Raw genomic sequence first — 7,472 nt, forward strand, 5'->3', positions numbered from 1 at the left:
CACTGATGACTGTGGACACCATTTCCTCCATGTCATCCAGCTCCTCCTGTGGTGCAGGACTCCCACCTCCAGTCTGCATTGCTGCCTTCTGGTTGTTGGCGAGTTTCAGCTTGGTTTTGCGCTTGACGTCAATCCAGCGCCTCTTGACCTCTTCCATTGTCCTCTTCAGCACTCCGACTGCATTCACCTTGTCCACGATGGACAGCCATAGTCCATTTTTTGTTGCCAATGACACAGTGGAGGTGACGAACAGTTGTTGGTGGTGTTCGACCACCTCCGTTATCAGGGTCCGGTTTTCCTGCGGACTGAAGCACTTCTTCCTGCTCTTCTTCTCCTTGGCTTTCCCTGACCCCGAGGTCCCAGGCGTGTCCTCCGGGGGGATTGTGGGTTTCAGGTTCTCCTCAGTACTTGCTCCGGCAATATCCATGGTTGTTCGCTGTTGTTTGGCATTTGTTTGTCTGTTTTTTTCAGCTTTTATGGTGATTGTACCCGCCTGACGCGTGTGGATTTCAGGCCTGTAGCTGGTTTTCGCTGATTTTTGTATCGCGATTGACCTCATCTCAGCTTTTTTTGCGTTCATGTTTCGCCTTTTTGCGGCGTGGCAATGCTTTTAACGTGGTCAGTTGACGTGTTATCTGGAGAATACCGCATGGTGCGGCCGTGTTGAGAATGCTTTGTTAACGCGGTGTGATTTTGCCGCATTAGACATCGGTGTTGGGAGTTGCGTTAAGCTACTTTTGCGATGGTTATCACACGATCTTGAGAATGTCCCCCAATGTTTATTGGACAAGGGCAGAGAAAATCTCTAGATTACCCACATACAGACTAAAAGTTCCCTGGTTATCTGGATTAATTTTTCCTCATTAACAAAAAAAATACCACTCTGTAAGACTGTGTTTTGCATGTGTACAAAAAATGTGCTTTGGTGCACTTTCTATGTTTGTATTTACCAACAGAGAATAAAAATAAAATGACCAGCACAACATGCAGTATGTGCACCCATGTGTGATTGCCCTAGGGCTGCCAAGCACCATTACACATACTTGTATATGCATGACGATGCATGTAAGTGTTTGCCTCACTGCAGCTATGTTTCACTTTTTGGGCTGATGTTGATCGGCATCAGCAATATATATATTTTTTAATACTAAACGGTATCAGGAAAAAAAAAATGTTAAAGTCAAAAAGCCTGCAACTGAAACTCCTGTTGTCTTGGTCAGTGCTTGCTTGTTAATCAGCTTCTAACTTCCCTCATGTTCTGTCCAATTCAAATCAGTAACTGTAGGAAGAATCATCTAAAATCTTAATCAGATACGTAGGAAATATGATTTCTAAAAATGACTCAAATAAATTCACATTGCTTTGTTTGGTAAATATTTCATTACCGGTACTATTTTTATGCGGTAAAGTCTAGTAAGAATAACTCAGTAAATATAAGAGGCAGAATCCGTGGTATTAGAGGTTTTAAAAGGCTTTATTCCTTGACAAAGGAAATACAATTCGAATTGCAGGCTTCTATTCCATCACCACGAAAGTTCAGGAAGGAAGGGCATACATTATTGACAGATAATCAGTTTTATAGTAGATGCATTACAGTGAAACAGATGCAGGAGGCGTAACAGCTGATAATACAGATAAAATGTGCATACGTAACTAATAGAGGCGGACATATGGGTGGAATTTAATAAACGTCATCATACATGATGTCACAAGTGGGTGGATCCATAAGAGAATCCTGCAATGTCAGCAGAAATATGTGGCAGAGATGCGCGCGCAGCCGCATGACGTGTGATTGACGTGCAACTAGAGGGTGAAGGGGACTTGACATTTAGCTCTACATGTGGAGACAGAAGTCTGGGGGTCATGTCAACCTAATCCCAAATCATATCTAATATCCTATGTTTAAAGAACTGTGTTATCCAAAAGGAAAGGTCTCTAGGATAGAATCTATTCTATACTGACTGTTAGTGCGTGTACAAGCGTCTAAGTGTCTACATGAGATGCGAGGGGGTAGGAATATTCCATGGTAACAGGGGCTATGAATTACTTGCATGAGGACAGCGAGGCCTGGCCCTTTGCACGGTAGCTGGAGGAATGTTTACCTAAACTACTAGACAGGAATGCATCGGATGAGGAGCGGAGCAGATAATCTTGAAGGTGAAATACAGTTTTTGGCAGGCAACAGGCTGGATCAGGCACCGTTAGCCGCGCAGGGAGTAGGACAAAGTTCATGGATACAGATGCAGGCTCAAACTGGAGCTTTCAGAGGCAGAAGGCAGGAAAAGGCTTGATGACAGAATTCTGGGCCTACTCGCCTGAATCTGTAAAATGTGGAAAGTGAACCACATAAAGTCGGTGGCCTTTCATACTTAGGAATGGAATATCTGACCCATTCATGGCGGATCTGAAAGAGGACATGTTGACGGTGGACGCACATATATTTGCGTCTTCAAAACTGGAACGGGAGGGAACATACATGTACTTATAGCATGCACATGGAGCCGTTGGGGTCTACGATAGGGGACATAACTGATCACAAAATTCATATTTCCTCATTCCCTCCTTGTCCCCTACGGACCCTCAGGAGATATCGATCTTCATCAATCCATCGATCTGTTCATATAGCATCATTTGTTCTTCTTTCTTCTTCCGTGATCTTGAACGAAAACTTGGATGTGGGATACACGATGTGGTACACAGACCACAAATCGCTGGCCCACATTGTAGACATAAGCAGCAACTGAATAGTATGAGGAAGCCAATACCTAGGAAGGATAGGATTCTCCATCCCCAGGCTGACAGCACGCTCCAAAACCAACCGGACCAAGTCCAGGTGCCTGGACTCTGGTGTATCTGGCTTACAATCTTATGAAGGCGAGTTATGGCTTTATATACTGACGGCGAATTTTCTGGTATGAAAACGCAGCAACTTGATCCGATGACCCTACAAGCTCCGCCCCTATCGGCCAGGATGACGTCAAGGACAAGACGATTTTGAAGCACAACAATCCGCATAGCAGACTGCTCTTCTGTTAAGTTGCCTAAGGCGGAAGTAGTCTCGTTCACTACTGCTTCAAGGGTTCTGGTTAATCTACGTATCAGCTTACTATTAGTAACTGTACCTATATAGGGAAAGAAACCTTTATTGAAATCTGTGTATTGCTCCCATGCTGTTTCAGTGTAATCGACAATTGGGAGATCTCTCTGCTGTCTATTGTGTACTAAATGGGTATTTCTATGATAATCAGGAGGAGCTAGGAAAACAGGTGGCAGAAGGAATGCTATGTAGCAGGTACCATCCCAGTCTAGAGGTAGACGTATATGCGGTCTGGCCACATATGAAGTAGGAATGACGGGAAGCTCTAAATGTAGACTTGCCTTGATCACTAAATTTTATTACAGTGGTGCATTTACTATGGCCCATGCGTATGGAGCCATTCTTTCTTACACATAATTCCCCTTTTACTGGGAATACTGACATAGCGGGCAAGATTGGTGTAGCTTCAGATTCAATGTTCAGGATCATGAGGTTAAGTGTAAAGTTACCTAATCCATATACTTCATTTTCTAGATCAGTTCCTGTTCTTTTGGGAAGTCCCTCCTTGTTAGGGTAGCAGACTTTAAGCAAAACTAGGTTCAGGTTCCCCCATACCCAGTTGTCTTGATAAACTGCGGAATTTGAATCTAGGGAACTAATCAAACTAAACCATGCTCCACAGGAGCCATTGTGAGTGAACGGATATGGAAAGAGGGGCAAAACTCCCTTATAGTTCTGATAGGGAGGGAGTCGGCCACATATCCAACAATTTGTGGCATTGCTGGTCTGATGGGAATGATGTAACATACTAATGAATGTGTTATTGCGCAGCGCAAATCTATAAGACAACTCATGCGGAGGTAATTCGCTAAAAGAATGTTCTGCAGTTACATTGTGAGCACGCTTAAGAATGGGGTAATACATGTGTAATAGTATGCTGGAAATAATGATCAGAAGACTTAGAAAAAACAAAATTAATAATGTTACTATGCAGTGACTACGAAGTGATTTACAATACGCATGCTTTTTAAGCTGCATCTGTTGATTTATTTCTCTATTCCGGTCTAGAGGATACATGTCAGAGAAAAATTCAACCGATTCACCTTGGAGAGGACTTAAACAATCAAATTGTCTGACTTGCTAGACCTTAACTTCAGTTTATAAAGTTCAGTGTTTGTTAATTCAGCCAAGGGGAGCTTTGAGTCTGTCTGTGAGGGAATGCAGGGCTGAGCGTTCACACTAGATGGTAGTCCATAAAATTTTTTGATATGACTCGAGTGCAACCACCCTTTACGTCCCTCAATCTTCACGGCTGTCCTTGTAGTTAGTAGAACCAATTTTGGCGATGTCCATCTAGGCTCCAGTTGGGTCTTTCGGTCAAAATTCCTGACCAGAACCAGGTCGCCAGGAACCACGTCATGGGGCTTCACCTCAGTATTATCGGGAAAAGCTGCGGCTACCTGTGAACGACAAGATTGTAGTGCAGACATCAAGGAAGCCAGGTAATCTGTCAGCATATTACAGTCAACATCAGTGATTTTGCGAGGTATAGGCGTCCCCCACATATTTGGTGGTCTACCGAAGATCACCTCGTACGAGGATAGCCCTGTTCGAGAATGTGCTACCATTCTCATGTAAAAGAGCGCAACTGGTAAGGCTACTATCCAATCGACACCTTTTTCTCTACATATTTTAGACAATCTAATTTTCAGAGTTTGATTATGGCGTTCCACGAGACCTGCTGCCTCGGGATGTCGGACACAGTGGAATTTCCATTGGTAGCCTAACAAAAGGGAAACGTGTTTCATTAGTTCGGATGAGAACGGCTGGCCGTTATCTGAGTAGACAACACGTGGTAAACCGTACCGTGGGAAGAATTCTCGAACTAACTGTTTGGCAGTAGTCGGGGCAGTGTAATCTGAAACCGGGTAGGCTTCTGTCCAACGGGAAAGAGCACAGACAACTACGAGAACATATTTGAATCCTCGACATCGTTCCATCTGGATATAATCCATCTGGAGGACTTCAAAAGCATGATCGGGAGATTGAAATCCACCCTGCTCTACGGGGATGCTTTTACCTGGATTAAACTGACAACATATCATACAGGTACGTACTTTCTGTTTAGCTGCGGCTCGTAAGTGTTTGTTGAACCAAATGTGTTGAATGCTGTCTAGCATAGCTTTTTCTCCTAGGTGCGCTGGACTATGTATAGTGTTAATGATGACTTGAACCATGGAGTCGGGAAGAAACCATATAGATTTTTCCTTCGTCATCCATCCTTGATCTGTTTGGATCCCTCCTAATTCAGTCCATTTCTTTATTTCTTCTGGTGTAGCATGTGTCTGTATGTCAATTACATCAAGGGCGGGATCCTTAACTGTCATGCAATGTGTTGGTGTCGGAACTATTGTCTTTGTCGCGTCAGTTGTATGAGTCTGATTCTGAGCAGTCTGTTTAGCTGTTCTGTCAGCTAGGTCATTACCCTGAGAAATGATATCGGTAACTTTTGTATGGGCTTTGCATTTCATAATCGATATTGCAGTAGGTAGATGAATCGCATCTAATAGGGCTTGAATGAGGGGTCCGTGTTGGATGTGGGCACCGTGAGAAGTTAAATAACCTCTCTCTCGCCACAGTACGCCGAAGTCATGGACGACTCCGAATGCATAACGTGAATCTGTGTATATGTTGACTTTCTTATTTTTGGCTTGAATACAGGCTTGTGTCAGAGCGATGAGCTCTGCTGCTTGAGCTGACAAAGTATTAATATAATTTGTTTCAATGACTTCAGTGTCTGTTGTGACTGCGTAAGCGGCCACTAACTCTCCTGTACCTGTTCTCATACATGACCCATCTACATACAATGTCAAGTCTGGATCTGACAAAGGGATATCTGTCAAGTCTTGTCTGGGTTTCGTCGTGATAGTAATGACTTCGACACAATCATGTGCCAATGGATCTGTTCCGCCCACTGGTAACAGTGTGGCAGGATTTAACGTATTACAACGTCTGATTTCTATGTGTGGCTGAAACAATGTCAATTCGTAACCGGTGAGTCTCGCTATAGTCAAGTGTTGTGTTTGTGTGCGGTTCAAGAGAACCTCTACTGCGTGTGGTACTTGTACTGTCAATTGGTGTCCTAACACTATGGCATCGCTTTGTCTGATTGCTAAAGCTGTCGCTGCGACTGATTTCAGGCACGCAGGAAGAGCCTGAGCTACTGGATCTAATGTACTAGAGAAATAAGCACATGGTTTGTGTGATCCTGCTTGTTCCTGAGTGAGTACTGACAAGGCAGTACCGTCGCGTTCTGTAACAAAGAGTGTAAATTGTTTACCGTAACATGGTGTTGCTAAAACAGGTGCTTAGCATAAAGCTTTCTTTAAGCTTTCAAAGGCATGTGTATGTTCTGGAGTCCAAGGGAGGACAGTCAATGTGGCTGCCTCCTGTGTTGTCAACTGGATGAGTGGTTTTGCTAGAAATGCATATTGAGGGATCCACTGCCTACAGTATGAAGTGAGGCCTATAAAAGCCCGCACCTCCTTTTGTGTCTTGGGTGGTGGCATGTTAGCAATTAACTGGATGCGATCAGGTGTAAGCTGCCTTCCCTCCTTGGACAGCGAGTGCCCAAGGTAAACAACTCGCTGGACACAGAATTGCAGCTTAGAAGGGGATACCTTGTGCCCCTTGTCGGCCAGAAATTTTAAAACCGTCAGTGACGCTGTTTCACATTCAGGTTCGCTTCGAGCGGTGATCAGCAGATCATCGACATATTGAAGCAAGGCAGTGTTAACTGGCATGTGGATACTGTCAAGTTCTCGTTTCAGGGCCTGGCTATAGATGCTGGGGCTTTCTGTAAATCCTTGAGGTGCGCGTGTGAATTTAAAACTTCGTCCATTTAAACTGAATCCGAACAGATATTGACTTTCCGGATCTATTGGGACGCTAAAGAAAGCATTCTTGAGATCAATTACAGTGAAGAACGTTGCTTCTGAGTCAATAGCTGTGAGTAATGAAGAGATATCTGGGACCACAGGGTATTGTGGTACAATACATTTATTTAGTTCGCGCAGATCAATAACTAATCGATATACTGGTGGTGCTTTTGGATCCGTTCTTTTAAGAATCGGAATTATCGGGGAATTACATACATTGGAGTCGGTTTCGACAACCACTCCTTGTGCAATGAGCTCGTCAATGATTTGCAGCAAAGCCACAACAGCATCTGGTGGTAACTTGTATTGTCGCATTCGTGGTAGTACTACTCCTGTTTTTAGTGTGACACGATATGGTGTAATATTCATGCAACCAACATCAGTGGGGCCTTGTGCCCATAAATGTGTAGGTAAATTCTGCAGTCGGTGATCCATGTCTCTGGACACGTAGTGACCTTTAAAGTCACGTAAAAATAGTCGTACTCCTTCCGGAGAAC

The sequence above is a fragment of the Triturus cristatus genome, chromosome 6 (genome assembly GCF_964204655.1).
Source record: "Triturus cristatus chromosome 6, aTriCri1.1, whole genome shotgun sequence".
NCBI lineage: Eukaryota > Metazoa > Chordata > Amphibia > Caudata > Salamandridae > Triturus > Triturus cristatus.